Below are 27,525 nucleotides of genomic sequence, written 5' to 3' on the forward strand. Positions count from 1 at the left end.
TCTGTGCTCTTGTAGAATACTGGTTGAGGGGTGGACATGATGTAGTTAACCTCTTGGGGCTAGGTGGGACGCTAGCGTGCCACCCGTGGTGCACTCCATCAACAGCAGGTGCATTTCAAGAGCGGCAAATTTGAATCCAAATAAATGTCAAAATTCAAATTTTTCAAAAATACAACTATGTTACACCATTTGAAAGATAAACATCTCCTTAATCTAACCACGTTTTACGATTTCAAAAAGGTTTTACGGCAAAAGCATAAATTTAGAGTATGTTAGGACAGTACATTTACAAGAGTTGTGTGTAATGTTTTGTCAAGTCAAAGACAGGGTCACCAAAACCATAAAACCAGCTAAAATGATGCACTAACCTTTTACAATCTCCATCAGATGACACTCCTAGGACATTATGTTAGACAATGCATGCATTTTTAGTTCTATCAAGTTGATATTTATATCCAAAAACAGCGTTTTACTATGGCATTGATGTTGAGGAAATCGTTTCCCTCCAATAACCGGCAGTCAAGTCAGCGTCACAAATTAAATAATTAAAATTAGAAAACATTGGTAAAATATTATATTGTCATTTAAAGAATTATAGATTTACATCTTTTGAACGCAATCAACTTGCCAGATTTAAAAATAACCTTACTGGGAAATCACACTTTGCAATAATCTGAGCACTGCGCCCGGAAAAATACGCGTTGCGATACAGACTAGACGTCATGTTGGGGAGATCTAAAATCGAAAATACTATGTAAATAATCCATTACCTTTGATTCTCTTCATCAGATGTCACTTCCAGGTATCACAGGTCCATAACGAATGTAGTTTTGTTCAAAAAAGCTCATCATTTATGTCCAAAAATCTCCGTCTCGTTAGCACATGATGTAAGCCAGCCGGACTTCTCGTCATGAACGAGGGGAAAAAATATATTTCCGTTCGTTCAAACATGTCAAACGTTGTATAGCATAAATCATTAGGGCCTTTTTTAACCAGAACATGAATAATATTCAAGGTGGACGAATGCATACTCTTTTATAACGTATTGGAACGAGGGTACCCAACATGAACTAGCGCGCCAGGTGTCTAATGGGACATCAACGTTCCATGGCTCTTGTTCGGTCAGATCTCCCTCCAGAAGACTCAAAACACTTTGTAAAGGCTGGTGACATCTAGTGGAAGCAATAGGAAGTGCCAAAATATTCCTAAACCCCTGTGTTTTTCAATGGGATAGGTTTAAAGTCAATACAACACATCAGGTATCCACTTCCTGTCAGAAAATGTCTCAGGGTTTTGCCTGCCAAATGAGTTCTGTTATACTCACAGACACCATTCAAACAGTTTTGGAAACTTTAGAGTGTTTTCTATCCATATATAATAAGTATATGCATATTCTAGTTACTGGGTAGGATTAGTAACCAGATTAAATCGGGTACATTTTTTTTATCCAGACGTGCAAATGCTGCCCCCTAGACCCAACAGGTTAATTATTCATTGCCCACAAACATTTGACCCCCCCCATCAGAGATGATTGCAATACAGTCTGCTTTCTCCATGATTTGCTTGACCTTCATTGACCAGCAAATGTTGCTATCGATAAGGTGTCTGATTCATCATTGTCACCTCCAATAGAAGTAGAGGGACTTTTGTCAGAGGTTGCTTGTTGTGAGCGCTGAGGGAACTTTATGCACTTGGCCAGATTATTATGCATCTTTGTTGCATTCTTCACATATGATTTGGCACAGTATTTGCAAATGTACACAGCTTTTCCTTCTAGATTAGCTGCAGTGAAATGTCTCCACACATCAGGTAGTGCCCGTGGCATTTTCCTGTAAAGATTAGGGGAGAAAATGAGTAAAAAAAAACACAAAAACAATTCCATGTACAGATAAATAGTTAAGCAGTTAGATTAAACAACTCCTTTGTTAAGATAAATGTTTTAAAATGAAACATGTATGGAAACAGGTGAATTAACACTCCTCAGTAAAAACCTCTTATGGATCCCTTAAGAGCGAATCCCGTTAGCGTGATTGATTTGACAACATCCAGTGAAATTGTAGCGCGCCAAATTCAAACTACAGAAATATCAATATTCAACCTTCACGACAATATAAGTGTAATACATTAAAATAAAGCTTAACCTGTTAGGGCTAGGGGGCAGTATTGACACGGCTGGATAAAAAACATACCCGATTTAATCTGGTTACCACTCCTACCCAGTAACTAGAATATGCATATACTTATTACATATGGATAGACAACACCCTAAATTTTCTAAAACTGTTTGAATGGTGTCTGTGAGTATAACAGAACTCAAATGGCAGGTCAAAACCTGAGAGATTCCTTTACAGGAAGTGGCCTGTCTGACCATTTCTTGAACTTCTTTTCCATCTCTATCATTTACTAAGGATCTCTGCTCTAACGTGACACTTCCCACGTCGTCCATAGGCGCTCAGAGCCCGGGAAAAAACAGAATGTCGTCATTCCAGCCCCAGGCTGAAACACATTATCGCCTTTCTCAAGTGGTCCATCAAGAGACACTAGCTTATGCGCGTGACCCCGACCGCCCCCGCCTTTGGGATTTTTTCCTCTGTTTGCCGAAAAGGAGATTCCCTGTCGGAATATTATCGCTTTTCTACGAGAAAAGTGTCGTAAAAATTGATTTTAAACAGCGGTTGACATGCTTCGAAGTACGGTAATGGAATATTTAGAATTTTATTGTCACGAATTGCGCCATGCGCGCGACACTTCTTTACTATTTCGGATAGTGTCTGGAACGCATACGAACAAAACGCCGCTATTCGGATATAACGATGGATTATTTTGGACCAAACCAACATTTGTTATTGAAGTAGCTGTCCTGGGTGTGCATTCTGACGAAGACAACAAAAGGTAATCAAACTTTTATAATAGTAAATATGATTATGGTGAGTGCTAAACTTGCCGGGTGTCTAAATAGCGAGCCCGTGATGCCTGGGCTATGTACTTAGAATATTGCAAAATGTGCTTTCACCAAAAGCTATTTTAAAATCGGACATATCGAGTGCATAGAGGAGGTCTGTATCTATAATTCTTAAAATAATTGTTATGCTTTTTGTGAACGTTTATCGTGAGTAATTTAGTAAAATGTTAGCGAATTCCCCGGAAGTTTGCGGGGGTATGCTAGTTCTGAACGTCACATGCTAATGTAAAAAGCTGGTTTTTGATATAAATATGAACTTGATTGAACAAAACATGCATGTATTGTATAACATAATGTCCTAGGGTTGTTATCTGATGAAGATCATCAAAGGTGAGTGCTGCATTTAGCTGTCTTCTGGGTTTTGGTGACATTATATGCTGGCTTGAAAAATGGGTGTCTGATTATTTCTGGCTTGGTACTCTGCTGACATAATCTAATGTTTTGCTTTCGTTGTAAAGCCTTTTTGAAATCGGACAGTGTGGTTAGATTAACGAGAGTCTTGTCTTTAAATGGCTGTAAAATAGTCATATGTTTGAGAAATTGAAGTAATAGGATTTTTAAGGTTTTGAAAATCGCGCCACAGGCTGGCAGTGGCTGTTACGCAAGCGTCCCACCTAGCCCATAGAGGTTAACTTCTTGTTAATCCAGGCGCTGTGTCAGATTTCAAAAAGGCTTTACGGCGAAAGCAAACCATGCGATTATCTGAGGGCAGCGCCCCTGCATACAAACACATGAAAATCATTTTTCAACCAGGCAGGTGCGACACAAAAGTCAGAAATAAATAATAAATAAATAAATATAATAATAAAATAATAAATGCCTTACCTTTTTGAAGGTCTTCTTCTTTTTTCCAATCTCAAATGTCTCAGTGAACGGTCGTTTTGTTCGATAAATGCCGTTTTTATATCCCCAAAATGTCCATTTATTTGGCGCGTTTCATTCAGGAAAACACCGGTTCCAACTTGACTACAAAGTTTCTAATAAGTTACCTGTAAACATGGTCCAAACATTCCAAACAATATTCCTAATCCAACCTCGGGTATCCTAAAATGTAAAAAAAAACTATACAATTTAAGACGGAATAAACTATTTCTAATACCGGATAAAAACAAGGTGATGCGTGCTCCAGTCCACGCGCAACAAAAGACTAAAGAGTGACACCTACAAAGAACAGCCCTACTTCTTCATTTCTCAAAAGAAAAACACCGAACAATTTCTAAAGACTGTTGGCATCTAGTGGAAGCCATAGGAACTGCAATCTGGGCCCTAATATATCAGGTCTCCCATAGAAAACCATTGGAAAACACAGTGACCTAAAACATTTTCCCCCTGGATGGATTGTGCTCGGGGTTTCGCCTGCCAAATCAGTTCTGTTATACTCACAGACATTATTCTTACAGTTTTAGGAACTTCAGTGTTTTCTATCCACGTCTACTAATTATATGCATATCCTAGCTTCTGGGCCTGAGTAGCAGGCAGTTTACATTGGGCACGCTTTTCATCCGGACATGAAAATACTGCCCCCTATTCCATTGAGGTTAAAATGAAACATGTATGGAAACAGGTGAATTAACACTCCTCAGATAGTAGGCTCAGGCAAGCAAAAACCCACATGGTAGAAAAAACTAACTAGCAGAAATTGTTAACAAGTTAGAAATGATTTAAACACACTTTGCTGTAGGTTACTAGTTAACAAAAAAATCATGTATGTCCTATATGTATGTCCTATAAAATATATTCACCCCACCCAGTATTGAATCAAAAGGTACCAGAAAGCATGTAGTCCTTGGCTTAGACAGTGTAGTAGTGTGGGCTCAATAGCATCTCATTAGTGTGCAAGATCTTGAGAATCAGCTGTACATGTGATGGAAGAATGGACTGCCCTTCTGAATCCCATTGAATTGTGGATAGTTTAACCAAAATATGCTGTAAGACCTAGAATTGCCTTATGTGTATCCCACAAAAAAGGTTCACTGTTTTTATAAGCGAACATTTTTTGATTAATTTAAGTGAAATTCCAGAGAATTTCTGGAAAGTTTCCGACCAAGAAGGTTGATCTTGACATCTAGCCACTTAGCAAGCATGTTAGCAAATCAAATGCATAGCTAAAGCCCTGAGCTGGATATAATTAGGTACATCTTAGATAGTTAACTTGTAGTTAACAGTGGCGTAGCTCGCATCTGCCTGGTATAAACGGTATATTGTCCAAACCTAATATCCATCCTTGTGTTTGATGATTCATGTCTCTACTTCAGCAACAACAACATCTGGAATTATTGACCTGCTGGATTCACTCACATTTTCATTTTCTCTTAAAAAATGTCCTGTCCTCTGCTCTGTCTCTGCAGCGAGCCAGGCCTCCACAGAGAGCATCACTACACATGTTTTTCTCTTTGAAACGGAGAGAGAGCGAGGGAGAGGAGAAAGTCTGGATCTAATTTGGAGTCTGTATTTCTTTCTCTGGTTCTTTCTTCTTCAATACCACAGGCGGAGCAGGGTGGAATGTGGCTGAGAGGGGAGAGTTGGACTGGCTGGGCAGAGAGGGGAGAGTTGGACTGGCTGGGCAGAGAGGGGAGAGTTGGACTGGCTGGGCTGAGAGGGGAGATTTGGACTGGCTGGGCTGAGAGGGGAGATTTGGACTGGCTGGGCTGAGAGGGGAGATTTGGACTGGCTGGGCTGAGAGGGGAGATTTGGACTGGCTGGGCAGAGAGGGGAGAGTTGGACTGGCTGGGCAGAGAGGGGAGAGTTGGACTGGCTGGGCAGAGAGGGGAGAGTTGGACTGGCTGGGCAGAGAGGGGAGAGTTGGACTGGCTGGGCTGAGAGGGGAGATTTGGACTGGCTGGGCTGAGAGGGGAGATTTGGACTGGCTGGGCTGAGAGGGGAGAGTTGGACTGGCTGGGCTGAGAGGGGAGATTTGGACTGGCTGGGCTGAGAGGGGAGATTTGGACTGGCTGGGCTGAGAGGGGAGATTTGGACTGGCTGGGCTGAGAGGGGAGATTTGGACTGGCTGGGCTGAGAGGGGAGATTTGGACTGGCTGGGCTGAGAGGGGAGATTTGGACTGGCTGGGCTGAGAGGGGAGATTTGGACTGGCTGGGCTGAGAGGGGAGATTTGGACTGGCTGGGCTGAGAGGGGAGATTTGGACTGGCTGGGCTGAGAGGGGAGATTTGGACTGGCTGGGCTGAGAGGGGAGATTTGGACTGGCTGGGCTGAGAGGGGAGATTTGGACTGGCTGGGCTGAGAGGGGAGATTTGGACTGGCTGGGCTGAGAGGGGAGATTTGGACTGGCTGGGCAGAGAGGGGAGATGTTGGACTGGCTGGGCTGAGAGGGGAGATTTGGACTGGCTGGGCTGAGAGGGGAGATTTGGACTGCGGGCCGACTGGCTGGGCTGAGAGGGGAGATTTGGACTGGCTGGGCTGAGAGGGGAGATTTGGACTGGCTGGGCTGAGAGGGGAGATTTGGACTGGCTGGGCTGAGAGGGGAGATTTGGACTGGCTGGGCTGAGAGGGGAGATTTGGACTGGCTGGGCTGAGAGGGAGATTTGGACTGGCTGGGCTGAGAGGGGAGATTTGGACTGGCTGGGCTGAGAGGGGAGTGTTGGACTGGCTGGGCTGAGAGGGGAGAGTTTGGCCTGGCTGGGCTGAGAGGGGAGTGTTGGCCTGGCTGGGCTGAGAGGGGAGTGTTGGCCTGGCTGGGCTGAGAGGGGAGAGTTGGACTGGCTGGGCTGAGAGCTGTGGTTGTGTTCAGAGTTAGTTTGTTTTCTGAAGGGGAAACTACTGGAAGACTATGTTCAGGTTCTGTTGATAATCACAGCTGTGGAAATAGCAATTTTCAGCACACGTGATTGGAGAGTCGTAGGATGGTTTTCAGTTTAGCTTTCTGCCTCTGCTCCCTGAAGGGACACACAGCTTTAGAGATGTACAGTTGAAGTCAGAAGTTTATGTACACCATAGCCAAATACATTTAAACTCCAGTTTTTCACAATTCCTGACATTTAATCCTTGTAAGAATTCCCTGTCTTAGGTCAGTTAGGATCACCACTTTATTTTAAGAATGTGAAATGTCAGAATAATAGTAGAGAGTGATTTATTTCAGCTTTTATTTCTTTCATTACATTCCCAGTGGGTCAGAAGTTTACATACACTCAATTAGTATTTGGTAGCATTGCCTTTAAATTGTTTAACTTGGGTCAAACGTTTCGGGTAGCCTTCCACAAGCTTCCCACAATAAGTTGGGTGAATTTTGGCCCATTCCTCCTGACAGAGCTGGTGTAACTGAGTCAGGTTTGTAGGCATCCTTGCTCTCACATACTTTTTTCAGTTCTGCCTACACATTTTCCATAGGATTGACGTCAGTGCTTTGTGATGGCCACTTCAATACCTTGACTTTGTTGTCCTTAAGCCATTTTGCCACAACTTTGGAAGTATGCTTGGGGTCATTGTCCATTTGGAAGACCCATTTGCGACCAAGCTTTAACTTCCTGACTGATGTCTTGATGTTGCTTTAATATATCCACATATTTTAATTTTTCCTTTCTCATGATATCCATCTATTTTGTGAAGTGCACCAGTCCCTCCTGCAGCAAAGCACCCCCACAACATGATCCTGCCACCCCGTGCTTCATGGTTGCGATGGGGCTCTTCGTCTTGCAAGCCTCCCCCTTTTTCCTCCAAACATAACGATGTTCATTATGGCAAAAAAGTTCTATTTTTGTTTCATCAGACCAGAGGACATTTCTCCAAAAAGTACGATCTTTGTCCCCATGTGCAGTTGCAAACCGTAGTCTGACTTTTTAAAAGCGGTTTTGGAGCAGTGGCTTCTTCCTTGCTGAGCGGCCTTTCAGGTTATGTCGATATAGGATACTCGTTTTACTGTGGATATAGATACTTTTGTACCTGTTTCCTCCAGCATCTTCACAAGGTCTTTTGCTGTTGTTCTGGGATTGATTTGCACTTTTCACACCAAAGTACGTTCATCTCTAGGAGACAGAACTCGTCTCCTTCCTGAGCGGTATGACGGCTGCCTGGTCCCATGGTGTTATTTGCCTACTATTGCTTGTAAAGATGACCGTGATACCTTCAGGTGTTTGATAATTGCTCCCAAGGATGAACCAGACTTGTGGACGTCTACCATTTTTTTCCCTGAGGTCTTGGCTGATTTCTTTTGATTTTCCCATGATGTCAAGCGAAGAGGCACTGAGTTTGAAGGTAGGCCTTGAAATACATCCACAGGTGTGTCATGCACAAAGTAGATGTCCTAACCGACTTGCCAAAACTGTAGTTTGTTAACAAGAAATTTGTGGAGTGGTTGAAAAACGAGTTTTAATGACTCCAACCTAAGGATATGTAAACTTCTGACTTCAACTGTATGTGCATATTATGTGTGAGTGATTGGAAGATGGCGCCAACAGAGATGTACGCCTCACTTCGAGTCCTTTGGAAACTATGCAGTATTTTCTTTTTTTTTCTTTTTCATACATTTTTATCTCTGGAAATCTTAAGTCTTCTTACATACAGCCGGGAAGAACTATTAGATATAAGAGCGATGTCAACTTACCAACATTACGACCAGGAATACGACTTTCCTGAAGCGGATCCTCTGTTTGGACCACCACCCAGGACAATGGATCTAATCCCAGAATCCGACCCAAAACAACGGCACCGCAGAAGGGGTAGACGGGTAGACCTCTTGGTCAGGCTCCTTAGACGTGCACATCGCCCACCGCTCCCGAGTATACTACCCGCCAGTCTCCAGTCTCTTGACAACAAGGTAGATGAAATTGGAGCAAGTGTTGCCTACCAGAGAGACATCAGAGATTGTAACATTCTCTGTTTCACGGAAGCATGGCTCTCTCGGGATATGTTGTCGGAATCGGTTCAGCCACCATGCATCGCTCCGACAAAGACAAACACCTCTCTGGGAAGAGGATGGGTGGGGTGTATGCTTCATGATTAACGACTCATGGTGCAATCATAACATACCACAACGCCATCTTGCGCCTACCGTCTTATTTGCAGAAACTCAAACGGGATGTACCAGTGACTAGAACCATTCAACGCTGGTCTGACCAATCGGAATCCACGCTTGAAGATTGTTTTGATCACCCGGACTGGGATATGTTCCAGTCAGTCTCGGAGAACAACGTCGACCTATACGCTGACTCTGAGTGAGTTTATAAAGAAGTGCATTGGAGATGTTGTACCCACTGTGAGTATTAAAACCGACCCTAACCAGAAACCGTGGATGGATGGCGGCATTCATGCAAAACTGAAAGCGCGAACCACCGCATTTAACCATGGAAAGAGGTCTGGTAATATGGCTGAATATAAACAGTGTAGTTATTCCCTCCAAGGCAATCAAATCAGTGAAATGCCGGTACAGGGACAAAGTGGAGTCGCAATTCAACGGTTCAGACAGAAGACGTATAGTGGGGAGAACAAGTATTTGATACACTGCCGATTTTTGCAGGTTTTCCTACTTACAAAGCAGGTAGAGGTCTGTAATTTTTATCATAGGTACACTTCAACTGTGAGAGACGGAATCTAAAACAAAAATCCAGAAAATCACAATGTATTATTTTTAAGTCATTAATTTGCATTTTACTTTGAGGAGATGCCCTGCAGTACTTAATGCAGCTGGTGGCCACACCAGATACTGACTGTTATCTTTCATTTTGACCCCCCCCTTGTTCAGGGACACATTATTCCATTTCTGTTAGTCACATGTCTGTGGAACTTGTTCAGTTTATGTCTCAGTTGTTGTTGTCTCAGTTGTTGAATCATATAAATATTTACACATGTAGTTTGCTGAAAATAAACACAGTTGACAGTGAGAGGACGTTTCTTTTTTTTTGCTGAGTTTATATACTGTATTTTATACCATCTATTGCACCTTGCCTATACAATGCCACTTTATATAATGTTTACATACCCTACACTGCTCATCTCATATGTGCATATTCTGTACTTTATACCATCCACTGCATCTTGCCTATGTTGCTCGGCCATCACTCATCCATATATTTATATGTACATATTCTCATTCACCCCTTTTTAGATTTGTGTGTATTAGGTAGTTGTTGGAATTGTTATATTACTTGTTACATATTACTGCACCGTCGGGAACTAGAAGCACAAGCATTTCGCTACACTCGCTTTAACATCTGCTAACCATGTGTATGTGACCAATAACATAAATAATAATAAAATGTCAATAAAGATAGACTATTGGAGTTATTGTATCTATTTTGTTTGTTATTTATAGGCACACACCCCTGTGGGGCCCCTGTCTTAGGAGTTAGTGTGGCGGAGGTGTTGTGTACCCTCCACCTAGGGTGGCGGCCCGTCAGGAAGTCCAGGATCCAGTTGCAGAGGGAGTTGTTCAGATCCAGAATCCTACCCTTGGCGACGAGGTTGGAGTCGGATAATGGTGTTGAACGCTGAGCTGTAGTCAATGAACAGCATTCTCACATAGGTATTCCCCTAATCTAAGTGGGTGAGGGCAGTGTGGAGAGCAATTGACATTGCGTCGTCTGTGGATCTGTTGGGAAGGTATGAAATTAGAGTGGGTCTCAAGGGTGTCTGGGATGATGGTGTTGATGTGTTGCCATAACCAGCCTCTCAAAACACTTCATGATTACAGATGTGAGTGTTACAGGGCGGTTAGTCATTGTGACATGAAGCCTCAGAGTTCTTAGGAACAGGAATGATGGTGGTCAGTTTAAAACATGTGGGGATTACAGACTGGAACAAAGAGAGGTTCAAAATGACTGTGAATTTGCCTGCCACCTGTTCTGCGCATGCTCTGACAACGCGCCCTGGAAACCTGACGGGGCCCGTGGCCTTGTGGGTGTTTGACCCAGATTTTCTTTAAAGACGTCGGCCTCAGAGAGCGAGTTCACCCAGGCTCCTGGGTCTGTGGTGGCCCTCGTGAATGGCTTTGTGTTGTTTATGTCGAAGTGTGCAGACAATGCATTGAGTTGGTCTGGTAGAGAAGCGCCGTTGGGCAGATCACGGTTGGGTCTTCTTCTTCATCTGTAATCCGTGATGGACTTTAGCCCCTGCCACATGCGGTGGGAGGCGGAGCCTGTGTGTAATATGATTCCACCATATTCCTATATTGTCCTTTTGCTCGTTTGATGACTCTGCGCAGTCACTTATTCCTGTACTCGGCCGCAGCATCAGGGTTGTCTACGATACAGTACCTTTTTAATCCCCTGTTGTCCTGGGGACAATAAAAGGCCACTCTATAATGTGCAGCTTTGTCTCACAACACAATGCCACACATGTCTCAAGTTTTGAGGGAGCGTGCAATTGGCATGCTGACTACAGGAATGTCCACCAGAGCTGTTTCCAGAGAATTTAAATGTTAATTTCTCTACCATAAGCCGCTTCCGTCATTTTAGACAATTTGGCAGTATGCCCAACCGCAGACCACACGTAACCACGGCAGCCCAGGACCTCCACGTCCAGCTTCTTCACTTGCGGGATCGTCTGAGACCAGTCACACGAACAGCTGATTTAAATTGTGAGTTTGTCGCAGAAATTCTTTGGTTGTCCAAACTGTCAGAAACCATCTCCGGGAATCTCATCTGCGTGTTCGTCGTCCTCCTCACCAGGGTGTTGACCTGACTGCGGTTCGGTGTCGTAATCGACGTCAGTGGGCAAATGCTCACCTTCGACGGCCACTGGCACCCTGGAGAAGTGTGCTCTTCACGGATGAATCCCTGTTTCAACTGTACCGGGCAGATGGCGTCGTGTGGGTGAGCGGTTTGTTCACAACAGCAGAGTGCCCCATGGCAGAGTGTTATAATCAAAGAACTACTCAGTGTAATTAGATACTTGTTCAAGAGCTGAGTTTTTGAACTGCCATGTTAGTGTGTCCAGGGACAAGGGCTGCTGCTGAACCCTACCAGGGCTAACCAACCAGAGGCTGCCAGGAAGTGGAATGAGGAGTGTGAGAAGTGTCTTGACACAGCCTTTCCTGTCTGTCTGTCTGTCTAACATTCTAACACATTCCACAAGGAGTGGGAGCTGGGAGCCACTGTTGGACTGCGTCCCAAATTGAACCCTATTCCCTATATAGTGCACTCCTTTTGATGGGGCTCTGTAAGGTATAGGGTTCCATTTGGGATACGGCCCCTGGTCTGCTCGGGCATTTCCTCACTTTCACTGTTAAAATCGGAGGGATGAGCAGTATTTTCCCCATGTCTGCGGATGCCAGCCGTTCCTGTGACCCAGATGGCCCAGGAAGGAATACAACACATTCCCTCAGTGGCCCTCCAAGACCACTAGCTGCTGACCCCTAAGTATTTTAGCTCATGAAACATGGCACCAACACTTTTAGATGTTGTATTTTTTTTTTAAATGTTTTTGTTCAATTTTTAACTGGTTTTGCACACGTCTCTGTCTTCATTTCCTATGACCGAAAAATGGCTTCTGGACATCAGAGCAATGACCTCTAACCTTTTTAATATGGACCACCGTTTCCACTTCATTCAACAGCTCTGGATATTCTGCTTGCTGGACTAGGGTATGTTACCCGGGTTAGCTGCTGAAAAATGCATTTGACCGGTCATGCCTATTGGTCTAGGTTCATTTGCATAATTTAGTGGAATTAAATTGGCGCCGTGTGTATTTTCATTAGTCATGTTTCTTATTTTATCACACCTGCACAGTGTATACAGAGACTAGTTTGAGGAGAAGAATTTCCTATCACCTGTCAGGCAGCGTGAGAGCAGCTCCTCAGGAAGCTGCTACTGTAGTGAAACATGCTTTTAGAAACCCAGTCTTTGTACAAAAGATAACAAAACAGTTGCATTTAGAATTGTTAACTGTTTTGATGACCACGATTTTTAAAAACGGCTACTGTTTGAGAAATATAAATCTCAATTTGTAATCAGTGCACCTCCCATTCGAATGCGTAGGCTATAGTCAACGGTAGGCAGCAGGCTATCCAGGTGTCACCTACCACTTTTTACATGTGAGCTTCAGTCAGTATAATTGTTTGAAACCTTGTCATGTTAGCAATCCATCCTAGTTGTTGCTATTAGATTCCCCCGCTTCCTAAGTTTCTAACTGAGATGTTCGTCTCTGTCACGTATGGAACCTCTCCCATTAGGTGCACTGTTTACAATGGGGGTTTCCTGTGAAATGTCTGGGTCCAGGCCACTGTTTAGAATGGTGTTTTCCTGTGAAATGTCTGGGTCCAGGCCACTGTTTAGAATGGTGTTTTCCTGTGAAATGTCTGGGTCCAGGCCACTGTTTAGAATGGTGTTTTCCTGTGAAATGTCTTGGTCCAGGCCACTGTTTAGAATAGAATGGTGTTTTCCTGTGAAATGTCTGGGTCCAGGCCACTGTTTTACAATGGTGTTTTCCTGTGAAATGTCTTGGTCCAGGCCACTGTTTTAGAATGGTGTTTTCCTGTGAAATGTCTTGGTCCAGGCCACTGTTTAGAATGGTGTTTTCCTGTGAAATGTCTTGGTCCAGGCCACTGTTTAGAATGGTGTTTTCCTGTGAAATGTCTTGGACCAGGCCACTGTTTAGAATGGTGTTTTCCTGTGAAATGTCTTGGACCAGGCCACTGTTTAGAATGGTGTTTTCCTGTGAAATGTCTGGGTCCAGGCCACTGTTTACAATGGTGTTTTCCTGTGAAATGTCTGGGTCCAGGCCACTGTTTACAATGGTGTTTTCCTGTGAAATGTCTTGGTCCAGGCCACTGTTTTAGAATGGGGGTTTCCTGTGAAATGTCTTGGTCCAGGCCACTGTTTAGAATGGGGGTTTCCTGTGAAATGTCTTGGTCCAGGCCACTGTTTAGAATGGTGTTTTCCTGTGAAATGTCTGGGTCCAGGCCACTGTTTAGAATGGTGTTTTCCTGTGAAATGTCTGGGTCCAGGCCACTGTTTAGAATGGTGTTTTCCTGTGAAATGTCTGGGTCCAGGCCACTGTTTACAATGGTGTTTTCCTGTGAAATGTCTTGGTCCAGGCCACTGTTTTAGAATGGTGTTTTCCTGTGAAATGTCTGGGTCCAGGCCACTGTTTACAATGGTGTTTTCCTGTGAAATGTCTTGGTCCAGGCCACTGTTTAGAATGGTGTTTTCCTGTGAAATGTCTTGGTCCAGGCCACTGTTTAGAATGGTGTTTTCCTGTGAAATGTCTTGGTCCAGGCCACTGTTTAGAATTGGGGGTTTCCTGTGAAATGTCTTGGACCAGGCCCCCCATTGACCAAATGTCTTGGACCAGGCCTGGGCCCCCAATGATCAAATGTCTTGGACCAAGCCTGGGCCCCCACTGACCAAATGTTTTGGACCGGGCCTGGGCCCCCACTGACCTAATGTCTTGGACCGGGCCTGGGCCCCCACTGACCTAATGTCTTGGACCGGGCCTGGGCCCCCACTGACCTAATGTCTTGGACCGGGCCTGGGCCCCCACTGACCTAATGTCTTGGACCGGGCCTGGGCCCTTACTGACCTGAAACAGATTTAACATCTGCTGGGGCAGCGCTGTATAATGCTGATCTCAGGCGTCAGGCACGGTAGTCTCTCAGACACGTCCTGTAGGGATGTGAAAACACATGCATTCAGCCCTAGTTCCAGAAACATCTCTCCTTTCATCAGCTGTCTCTGTATCCTCCCTGTATTTTACTCTGTATCCTCCCTGTATTTTTCTCTGTATTCTCCCTGAATTTCATCTGTATCCTCCCTGTATTTCATCTGTATCCTCCCTGTATTTCATCTGTATCCTCCCTGTATTTTCTCTGTATCCTCCCTGTATTTTATCTGTATCCTCCCTGTATTTTATCTGTATCCGCCCTGTATTTCATCTGTATCCGCCCTGTATTTCATCTGTATCCGCCCTGTATTTTATCTGTATCCGCCCTGTATTTTATCTGTATCCTCCCTGTATTTCATCTGTATCCACCCTGTATTTCATCTGTATCCTCCCTGTATCCGCCCTGTATTTCATCTGTATCCTCCCTGTATTTTATCTGTATCCTCCCTGTATTTTATCTGTATCCTCCCTGTATTTCATCTGTATCCTCCCTGTATTTCATCTGTATCCTCCCTGTATTTCATCTGTATCCGCCCTGTATTTTATCTGTATCCGCCCTGTATTTTCTCTGTATCCTCTCTGTATTTTCTCTGTATCCGCCCTGTATTTCATCTGTATCCGCCCTGTTTTTCTCTGTATCCGCCCTGTATTTTCTCTGTATCCGCCCTGTATTTTATCTGTATCCTCCCTGTATTTCATCTGTATCCGCCCTGTATTTCATCTGTATCCTCCCTTTATCCGCCCTGTATTTCATCTGTATCCTCCCTGTATTTCATCTGTATCCGCCCTGTATTTTATCTGTATCCTCCCTGTATTTTATCTGTATCCTCCCTGTATTTCATCTGTATCCGCCCTGTATTTCATCTGTATCCGCCCTGTATTTCATCTGTATCCGCCCTGTATTTTCTCTGTATCCTCTCTGTATTTTCTCTGTATCCGCCCTGTATTTCATCTGTATCCGCCCTGTTTTTCTCTGTATCCGCCCTGTATTTTCTCTGTGGTATTAGGGTACTCTCATAGCCCAACATGCTGTGTACCACTCTTCCCAGAGAGGGAGGAGAATGAGAGGGAGTAGTAGATGCAGGGACAGGCAGAGGCCGTCTTAGCCCAACCCCCTCTTACTCTCATCTCCCAGCTTTCCTCGACCCAAATGACAGGCCTGCTAACCACAGGGAGCTAATTGTAGCACAGTGTTCCCTTCTAATCGCTGGCTGGGTGAGTCTTTTCACTCTCTCTCTCTCTCTCTCTCTCTCTCTCTCTCTCTCTCTCTCTCTCTCTCTAGGGAGGAGAGAAGCCGTTATTGTACGTCTTTATAGGCCAATGGGAGGAATGCAGCTGTCCAGGAATAAACCAGGAGAGAACGAAAGAAAAATTGTTTTGATTTTGGAAAGGGTTGGAGAGAAGATTCAAAATATATTTCAGTAGAGCGCTAAGAATCTCTCTTGGGGGGGAGAGAAATGTCCTGCTCACAATTCACCAAAGTAGAGTTCGCTGAAGAGACGTGGTTGATGTCCTCATCTCACAGCACAGCACCATTTAATCCCCTGATGTCCTCACAGCACAGCACCATTTAATCCCCTGATGTCCTCATCTCACAGCACAGCACCATTTAATCCCCTGATGTCCTCATCTCACAGCACAGCACCATTTAATCCCCTGATGTCCTCATCTCACAGCGCAGCACCATTTAATCCCCTGATGTCCTCATCTCACAGCACAGCACCATTTAATCCCCTGATGTCCTCATCTCACAGCGCAGTACCATTTAATCCCCTGATGTCCTCATCTCACAGTACCATGTAATCCCCTGATGTCCTCATCTCACAGTACCATGTAATCCCCTGATGTCCTCATCTCACAGCACCATTTAATCCCCTGATGTCCTCATCTCACAGTACCATTTAATCCCCTGATGTCCTCATCTCACAGTACCATGTAATCCCCTGATGTCCTCATCTCACAGCGCAGTACCATTTAATCCCCTGATGTCCTCATCTCACAGCGCAGTACCATGTAATCCCCTGATGTCCTCATCTCACAGTACCATGTAATCCCCTGATGTCCTCATCTCACAGTACCATTTAATCCCCTGATGTCCTCATCTCACAGCACAGCACCATTTAATCCCCTGATGTCCTCATCTCACAGCTCAGTACCATTTAATCCCCTGATGTCCTCATCTCACAGCACCATTTAATCCCCTGATGTCCTCATCTCACAGCACAGTACCATGTAATCCCCTGATGTCCTCATCTCACAGCACAGCACCATTTAATCCCCTGATGTCCTCATCTCACAGCACAGTACCATGTAATCCCCTGATGTCCTCATCTCACAGTACCATTTAATCCCCTGATGTCCTCATCTCACAGCGCAGTACCATGTAATCCCCTGATGTCCTCATCTCACAGCACAGTACCATTTAATCCCCTGATGTCCTCATCTCACAGCGCAGTACCATTTAATCCCCTGATGTCCTCATCTCACAGCACAGCACCATTTAATCCCCTGATGTCCTCATCTCACAGCACCATTTAATCCCCTGATGTCCTCATCTCACAGCACTACCATTTAATCCCCTGATGTCCTCATCTCACAGTACGCACCATTTAATCCCCTGATGTCCTCATCTCACAGCACAGCACATTTAATCCCCTGATGTCCTCATCTCACAGCACAGCACCATTTAATCCCCTGATGTCCTCATCTCGCAGCACAGCACCATTTAATCCCCTGATGTCCTCATCTCACAGCACAGCACCATTTAATCCCCTGATGTCCTCATCTCACAGCACAGTACCATTTAATCCCCTGATGTCCTCATCTCACAGCACAGCACCATTTAATCCCCTGATGTCCTCATCTCACAGCACCATTTAATCCCCTGATGTCCTCATCTCACAGCACCATTTAATCCCCTGATGTCCTCATCTCACAGCACAGCACCATCTAATCCCCTGATGTCCTCATCTCACAGCGCAGTACCATCTAATCCCCTGATGTCCTCATCTCACAGCGCAGCGCCATGTAATCCCCTGATGTCCTCATCTCACAGCACCATTTAATCCTGGTGCTGTCCCTGTATATAGCTACTGATCCTGTATATAGCTACTGATCCTGTATTTAGCTGCTGACCCTGTATATAGCGACTGACACTGGAACTGTCCCTGTATATAGCGACTGACCCTGGAACTGACCCTGTATATAGCTACTGACCCTGTATATAGCTACTGACCCTGTATATAGCTACTGACCCTGGAACTGACCCTGTATATAGCTACTGTCCCTGTATATAGCCACTGATCCTGGAACTGACCCTGTATCTAGCTACTGACCCTGTATATAGCTACTGACCCTGTATATAGCTACTGACCCTGGAACTGACCCTGTATATAGCTACTGACCCTGTATATAGCTACTGACCCTGGAACTGACCCTGTATATAGCTACTGACCCTGTATATAGCTACTGACCCTGTATATAGCTACTGACCCTGTATATAGCTACTGACCCTGGAACTGTCCCTGTATATAGCTACTGACCCTGTATATAGCTACTGACCCTGTATATAGCTACTGACCCTGTATATAGCTACTGACCCTGTATATAGCTACTGACCCTGTATATAGCTACTGACCCTGGAACTGACCCTGTATATAGTTACTAACCCTGTATTTAGCTACTGACCCTGTATATAACTACTGACCGTGTATATAGCTACTGACCCTGTATATAACTACTGACCCTGGAACTGACCCTGTATATCGCTACTGACCCTGTATATCGCTACTGACCCTGTATATCGCTACTGACCCTGTATATAGCTACTGACCCTGTATATAACTACTGACCCTGGAACTGACCCTGTATATAGCTACTCACCCTGTATATAGCTACTGACCCTGTATATAGCTACTGACCCTGTATCTAGCTACTGACCCTGTATCTAGCTACTGACCCTGTATATAGCTACTGACCCTGTATATAGCTACTGACCCTGTATATAGCTACTGACCCTGTATATAGCTACTGACCCTGGAACTGACCCTGTATATAGCTACTGTCCCTGTATATAGCTACTGACCCTGGAACTGACCCTGTATATAACTACTGACCGTGTATATAGCTACTGACCCTGTATATAGCTACTGACCCTGGAACTGACCCTGTATATAGCTACTGACCCTGTATATAGCTACTGACCCTGTATATAGCTACTGACCCTGTATATAGCTACTGACCCTGTATATAGCTACTGACCCTGGAACTGACCCTGTATATAGCTACTGACCCTGTATATAGCTACTGACCCTGTATATAGCTACTGACCCTGGAACTGACCCTGTATATAACTACTGACCCTGGAACTGACCCTGTATATAGCTACTGACCCTGTATATAGCTACTGACCCTGTATATAGATACTGACCCTGTATATAGCTACTGTCCCTGTATATAACTACTGTCCCTGTATATAACTACTGACCCTGTATATCGCTACTGACCCTGTATATCGCTACTGACCCTGTATATCGCTACTGACCCTGTATATAGCTACTGACCCTGTATATAGCTACTGACCCTGGAACTGACCCTGTATATAGCTACTGACCCTGTATATAACTACTGACCCTGTATATAGATACTGACCCTGTATATAGATACTGACCCTGTATATAGCTACTGACCCTGTATATAGCTACTGACCCTGTATATAGCTACTGACCCTGTATATAGCTACTGACCCTGGAACTGACCCTGTATATAGCTTCTGACCCTGTATATAGCTACTGACCCTGGAACTGACCCTGTATATAACTACTGACCCTGTATATAACTACTGACCCTGTATATAGCTACTGACCCTGTATATAGCTACTGACCCTGGAACTGACCCTGTATATAGCTACTGACCCTGTATATAGCTACTGACCCTGTATATAGCTACTGACACTGGAACTGACCCTGTATATAGCTACTGACCCTGTATATAGCTACTGACCCTGTATATAGCTACTGACCCTGTATATAGCTACTGACCCTGTATATAGCTACTGACCCTGTTTATAGCTACTGACCCTGTATATAGCTACTGACCCTGTATATAGCTACTGACCCTGTATATAGCTACTGACCCTGGAACTAACCCTGTATATATCTACTGTCCCTGTATATAGCTACTGTCCCTGTATATAGCTACTGACCCTGTATATAGCTACTGACCCTGTATATAGCTACTGACCCTGTATATAGCTACTGACCCTGTATATAGCTACTGACCCTGTATATAGCTACTGTCCCTGTATATAGCTACTGACCCTGTATATAGCTATTGACCCTGGAACTGACCCTGTATATAGCTACTGTCCCTGTATATAGCTACTGACCCTGTATATAGCTACTGACCCTGGAACTGACCCTGTATATAGCTACTGACCCTGTATATAGCTACTGACCCTGGAACTGACCCTGTATATAACTACTGACTGTGTATATAGCTACTGACCCTTTATATAGCTACTGACCCTGGAACTGACCCTGTATATAGCTACTGACCCTGTATATAGCTACTGACACTGTATATAGCTACTGACACTGTATATAGCTACTGACCCTGTATATAGCTACTGACCCTGTATATAGCTACTGACCCTGGAACTGACCCTGTATATAGCTACTGACCCTGTATATAGCTACTGACCCTGGAACTGACCCTGTATATAACTACTGACCCTGGAACTGACCCTGTATATAGCTACTGACCCTGTATATAGCTACTGACCCTGTATATAGCTACTGACCCTGTATATAGCTACTGACACTGTATATAGCTACTGACCCTGTATATAGCTACTGACCCTGTATATAGCTACTGACCCTGGAACTGACCCTGTATATAGCTACTGACCCTGTATATAGCTACTGACCCTGGAACTGACCCTGTATATAACTACTGACCCTGGAACTGACCCTGTATATAGCTACTGACCCTGTATATAGCTACTGACCCTGTATATAGCTACTGACCCTGTATATAGCTACTGTCCCTGTATATAACTACTGACCCTGTATATAACTACTGACCCTGTATATAACTACTGACCCTGTATATCGCTACTGACCCTGTATATAACTACTGACCCTGTATATCGCTACTGACCCTGTATATAGCTACTGACCCTGTATATAGCTACTGACCCTGTATATAGCTACTGACCCTGTATATAGCTACTGACCCTGTATATAGCTACTGACCCTGTATATCGCTACTGACCCTGTATATAGCTACTGACCCTGTATATCGCTACTGACCCTGTATATAGCTACTGACCCTGTATATAGCTACTGACCCTGTATATCGCTACTGACCCTGTATATAGCTACTGACCCTGTATATAGCTACTGACCCTGTATATAGCTACTGACCCTGTATATCGCTACTGACCCTGTATATCGCTACTGACCCTGTATATCGCTACTGACCCTGTATATAGCTACTGACCCTGTATATAGCTACTGACCCTGTATATCGCTACTGACCCTGTATATAGCTACTGACCCTGTATATACAGTGGGGAGAACAAGTATTTGATACAGTGCCGATTTTGCAGGTTTTCCTACTTACAAAGCATGTAGAGGTCTGTAATTTTTATCATAGGTACACTTCAACTGTGAGAGACTGAATCCAGAAAATCATTTGTATGATTTTTAAGTAATTAATTTGCATTTTATTTTATTCGGTTTTTTTGCAATTGATTTGCCATGGAGCATAATGCTACTGTAATTCTCCTTCCCTGTTGTACTGTAGACCTAACTGTTCCTAGCGGTCATGCTGGACCAGGTCGGGGGGGGGGGGGTCATGCCAGGTCGGGGGGGGTCATGCCGGCCCAGGTCGGGGGGGGTCATGCCGGCCCAGGTCGGGGGGGTCATGCCGGCCCAGGTCATAGTATGATCAAAGTGCTACTGTAGGGGTCTCCTACTGCCGCAGTGGGCCACACAGCCTGGCACAGCCACACCACAAGACCTCAGACCCAGCTAGGGTAGGGAAATTAACCATAACAAAAAATAAAATCATTTTAAAAGGATTTAAGATCTGGGGCAGAGATCTCCAATATTTATACCAGAGGATTTAAGATCTGGGGCAGAGATCTCCAATATTTATACCAGAGGATTTAAGATCTGGGGCAGAGATCTCCAATATTTATACCAGAGGATTTAAGATCTGGGGCAGAGATCGCCAATATTTATACCAGAGGATTTAAGATCTGGGGCAGAGATCGCCAATATTTATACCAGAGGATTTAAGATCTGGGGCAGAGATCGCCAATATTTATACCAGAGGATTTAAGATCTGGGGCAGAGATCTCCAATATTTATACCAGAGGATTTAAGATCTGGGACGGAGATCTCCAATATTTATACCAGAGGATTTAAGATCTGGGACGGAGATCTCCAATATTTATACCAGAGGATTTAAGATCTGGGGCAGAGATCTCCAATATTTATACCAGAGGATTTAAGATCTGGGGCAGAGATCTCCAATATTTATACCAGAGGATTTAAGATCTGGGGCAGAGATCGCCAATATTTATACCAGAGGATTTAAGATCTGGGACGGAGATCTCCAATATTTATACCAGAGGATTTAAGATCTGGGACAGAGATCTCCAGGTACGGATGGCTCTTGTGTTTGCGTTAATCAAACATGCCTTGTCAGGCCGGGAAGCTAATGGCAAACACACACACACACACACACACACACACACACACACACACACACACACACACACACACACACACACACACACTAAACAAGCTGACACACACACACACACACGCACCTACGCATGGAGGTGAACACACACACACACACACACACTGACAGAGCTGTGGAGAAGGAGGGAGATTAGGGAACTGACCACCAGAGGGCGGTAGAAAATCAGAATGTTCCAAAGACACGCGTTACAATCCAAACCTATACTATTGTGACGCTTTTATCACTTTAATAACAAAGAATCCCAATACGGCACTCTGCAAAAGATGTAGCCGAGTTACCCTCAGCGTGGGTTGACGACAAGGATAAAACTAAAGTCTAGATTGAGACGAATAATGAAGGTGCTTTGCGAAGGTTTAGACACCGGCGTGGAGTCAGTAGCTAGGTGTGACTGAGGTTACCATGGAAATGTAGGGTTCCACGCCGTGCCTGTTGGAGCTGAATGAACGGGACTGGCACGCCACGCCACGCCGCGTGTGTGCGCCTTGTGGCCTTTTTAATAGCTTCCTTTTATCCATCTACCCAGAACTCCCCCAATGTCTCAGCCACGAAGCACTCCACCACATGCTAAAATACATCGAACATTTCCCTGTGTGTGTGTGTGTGTGTGTGTGTGTGGCAGATGGAGCAGCTGTCAGACGAAGAGCTGGACCATACAGAGGGAGGAGGAGGAGGAGAGGAGGAGGACAGTGATAAAGAAGATCAGGATCTAGACAAGATGTTTGGAGCCTGGCTGGGAGAGCTGGATAAACTCACACAGGTAACTAACCCTAACCCTGGCTGGGAGAGCTGGATAACCCCAACTCAGACGGGTCGGCTAACCGCAACTCAGACGGGTCGGCTAACCGCAACTCAGACGGGTCGGCTAACCGCCACTCAAACGGGTCGGCTAACCGCCACTCAGACGGGTCGGCTAACCGCCACTCAGACGGGTCGGCTAACCGCCACTCAGACGGGTCGGCTAACCGCCACTCAGACGGGTCGGCTAACCGCCACTCAGACGGGTCGGCTAACCGCCACTCAGACGGGTCGGCTAACCGCCACTCAGACGGGTCGGCTAACCGCCACTCAGACGGGTCGGCAACCGCCACTCAGACGGGTCGGCTAACCGCCACTCAGACGGGTCGGCTAACCGCCACTCAGACGGGTCGGCTAACCGCCACTCAGACGGGTCGGCTAACCGCCACTCAGACGGGTCGGCAACCGCCACTCAGACGGGTCGGCTAACCGCCACTCAGACGGGTCGGCTAACCGCCACTCAGACGGGTCGGCTAACCGCCACTCAGACGGGTCGGCTAACCGCAACTCAGACGGGTCGGCTAACCGCAACTCAGACAGGTCGGCTAGAAATGTAAATTATGATTTCCAAAATACATTCTGTTGGTTATGCATGACCTTTATTCTGTATTTACTTACCTGATTTATATTGTAATTGTATTATTCCAGGTCACCATTATATACCACCAGGTCACCATTATGTACCACCAGGTCACCATTATGTACCACCAGGTCACCATTTTGTACCACCAGGTCACCATTTTGTACCACCAGGTCACCATTTTGTACCACCAGGTCACCATTTTGTGTCACCATTTTGTATCACCAGGTCACCATTTTATACCACCAGGTCACCATTATGTACCACCAGGTCACCATTATGTACCACCAGGTCACCATTATGTACCACCAGGTCACCATTATGTACCACCAGGTCACCATTTTGTACCACCAGGTCACCATTTTGTACCACCAGGTCACCATTTTGTACCACCAGGTCACCATTATATGTCACCATTATATACCACCAGGTCACCATTATATGTCACCATTATATACCACCAGGTCACCATTATATGTCACCATTTTATACCACCAGGTCACCATTTTATACCACCAGGTCACCATTTTGTACCACCAAGTCACCGTTTTATGCCACCCCACCAGGTCACCATTTTGTACCCCCAGGTCACTAATATATAGCCCTGTTTGGACGGGATTAGTTTCGCTGGGGGAGGTCAGGTAATGTCATTATGTGCACGAGCACAAACCACCACATCCGTAATTCTAGTCCCGACCCAATTCGGCCATGTCAATAATTTTTACTGAGCAGGAAGGTTATTAACCCAACCCTCCAAAAAAAAAAAAAAAAGACTGTTTTTCAGCAAACTCCAATGTCCTGATATAATACTTCTCCCGTGTGAACAGTCATCCTCTGTGTTTTGAGGGATATTACAGAGTTTAACAGGTGCTGGGCCCAGTTTGGGTCAGAACCGGGGAACAAATTGATGCTTAAAACAAAGTGCTATGCAGATGAACTGTTTTGTCACATATGAACTTTCCTCGTACCGTTCTTCTCTTTTTAAAGATGTAAGTGGACGATATTGAGCCAATGAATTGATACTATTAGTTAAACTTGCTCTGAACTGAAGGTCATTAGGTCAATATTACACTTTCCATAGACATTTTTGAAATATCTTCACTCCTAGAAGAGGGGGGGGGAGAAAATACATTACAGGGCCAGTTTGGTCAAACTAATCCGTCCGAATCGTCCACTGGGGGGAAAAAAAAACGGACATGCTGGAGTAGAAATGACGTAGCCCACATTCTATAATAGTACTAGCCCCATGAGGATAGGGCTTTATAAGCAGTAATAAACGCTTGGGTAGTACTGCCCTATGTTTTTTTTTGTTTTTTTTGCCGTTCTATTCTCGTATGTACCCTTCTCATTTTAAAATGCGGTCCTTCTAGCAGTCTTAAGGACAATGATTAGAGGTGTAAATGAAGGATTTATTTACACAGTGATGATGATGATGATGATAAGTTTACATGGTTCTGACTTGTCAACATTTTAAACGAATACAGCCTCTCATCAAGCAAAATCTTATCATCTGACTCTTTATATACACAAGAAGCCGCACCTGTTCTGGTTCGTAGACCAGGTACGTCTATGCACGCTCAAGATTAAGAGGCCAGACATGCGCTCCAAGCGAAAGACGATGAAGAAAATGTACATTAAATTGGTCAATATAATTAAGTAAACCAACACTTCTTTATAACAGGTGTTGTGTTGTTTGTGAGCGATCCAACAAAAAAAAACGTGTCCACTACTTTTTAGGGTTGGAAGGGGAGGGTATCATACTGGAAACTTTCTATGTTTAACAGTAAACTACCAGAATTTTATGTAATCTATCACAAGACATCTAGTGGCCATTTTTGGTACTTCAGATTATCTGTTATAATATATGGCCCTCTTTTGTGGCCTTATGTTGTAAAATACATTAAATAAATATGATTTTTAAATTGAAAAAAAAATAGAATGACAGCTCTGTAACATATCCTAAATATAAAACATCAATTTAGTGAATACCGTTCGTGTTTAATATGAGGGTTTCAGCAGTATTATTATTATTATTATTTTTTTTTTTACAAACTTGTATGTATTTTACTATTGTCAATATATATTTGTTGTCAATGATTTTGGCATCAAACTGGTGGTAGTTGTCAAAACAGTCAATACTTGGAGGAGTTGCATAGTTAACTGAAAATAATACCAATGTTTTATTTTTTATTGTTTTATACATTTTATTCATTTTCTCTATTTTCTCTTGAACCACATGGTCTGTCAACTAGAAACTCATGGATAATACGGACACAGATATAATACATGAATACTATATATTAATATAAAATTAAGTTATTAAAGTATAAATTACCAAAGTTATGATTTAGATTTTCTGTTAATTACCCGAATTACTGAAAACTTTGGTAAGTTACCGGTAGCTTTGCAACCCGAACCACGACAATCAGTAAATGAATGTAATATATTACATATTTAACAGAAATTACCGTAACCAAACATTCTAGATTATTGGGGAAATGTGGGCATTTAACCGTAACTATAATACTGAATTAATGTGGAATAAACATCGACAAAGGGCAAACAATTCAGACGCCGGTGAGCTAGCGGCGAGACGCCGGTGAGCTAGCGGCGAGACGCCGGTGAGCTAGCGGCGAGACGCCGGTGAGCTAGCGGCGAGATGTGCATTCACAAGACGTGCATTCACGATTCCTCTGTCCCCTGTACAGAGTCTAGATGATGTGAATCTGTCCCCTGTACAGAGTCTAGATGATGTGAATCTGTCCCCTGTACAGAGTCTAGATGATGTGAATCTGTCCCCTGTACAGAGTCTAGATGATGTGAATCTGTCCCCTGTACAGAGTCTAGATGATGTGAATCTGTCCCCTGTACAGAGTCTAGATGATGTGAATCTGTCCCCTGTACAGAGTCTAGATGATGTGAATCTGTCCCCTGTACAGAGTCTAGATGATGTGAATCTGTCCCCTGTACAGAGTCTAGATGATGTGAATCTGTCCCCTGTACAGAGTCTAGATGATGTGAATCTGTCCCCTGTACAGAGTCTAGATGATGTGAATCTGTCCCCTGTACAGAGTCTAGATGATGTGAATCTGTCCCCTGTACAGAGTCTAGATGATGGCTTCACAGAGACTGTGAAGAAGGCCCCTCTCAGACAGGAGACCAACATGGCTAACTTCTGTAACCGCTTCTCCATGTACAACATCAACGGTAAATAGAAGATACACACACACACACACACACACACACACACACACACACACACACACACACTGTGCCTTCAGAAAGTGTTCATAACCCTTGACTTATTCCACATTTTGTTGTGTTACAGCCTTGAATTCAAAATTCATTACAATAACCCATTATGACAAAGTGAAAACATGTTAGACATTTTTTGCTAAATTATTGAAAATGAAATACAGAAATATTTCATTTTATATAAGTATTTACACAGTATTTGCACATTTATTCTTTAAAAAAAATTCTTCAAGCTCTGTCAAGTTGATTGTTGATCATTGCTAGACAGCCTATTTTCTCGCCTTGCCATAGATTTTCAAGCCGATATTAAGTCAACTGTAACTTGGTCACTCAGGAACATTGAACGTTGTCTTGGTAAGCAACTTGTGTGTTAGGTTATTGTCCTGCTGTACGGTGAATTTGTCTGCCAGTGTCTCTTGGAAAGCAGACTGAACCAGGTTTTCCTCTAGGATCTTGCCTGTGCTTACAGTGGGGGGGAAAAAAGTATTTGATCCCCTGCTGATTTTGTACGTTTGCCCACTTACAAAGAAATGATCAGTCTATAATTTTAATGGTAGGTTTATTTGAACAGTGAGTTACAGAATAACAACCAAAGAATCCAGAAAAA

The 27,525-nt window shown here is 44.1% G+C and overlaps 1 pseudogene; it reads left to right on the top strand.

Moving 5' to 3' along the window:
- The window catches only part of LOC106582537 (ras-associated and pleckstrin homology domains-containing protein 1-like), a 177,768-nt pseudogene that overhangs the window by 61,104 nt on the left and 89,139 nt on the right, over positions 1-27,525 (top strand).

Source organism: Salmo salar, chromosome ssa21 (genome assembly GCF_905237065.1).
Source record: "Salmo salar chromosome ssa21, Ssal_v3.1, whole genome shotgun sequence".
In the NCBI taxonomy this organism is placed as follows: Eukaryota; Metazoa; Chordata; class Actinopteri; order Salmoniformes; family Salmonidae; genus Salmo; species Salmo salar.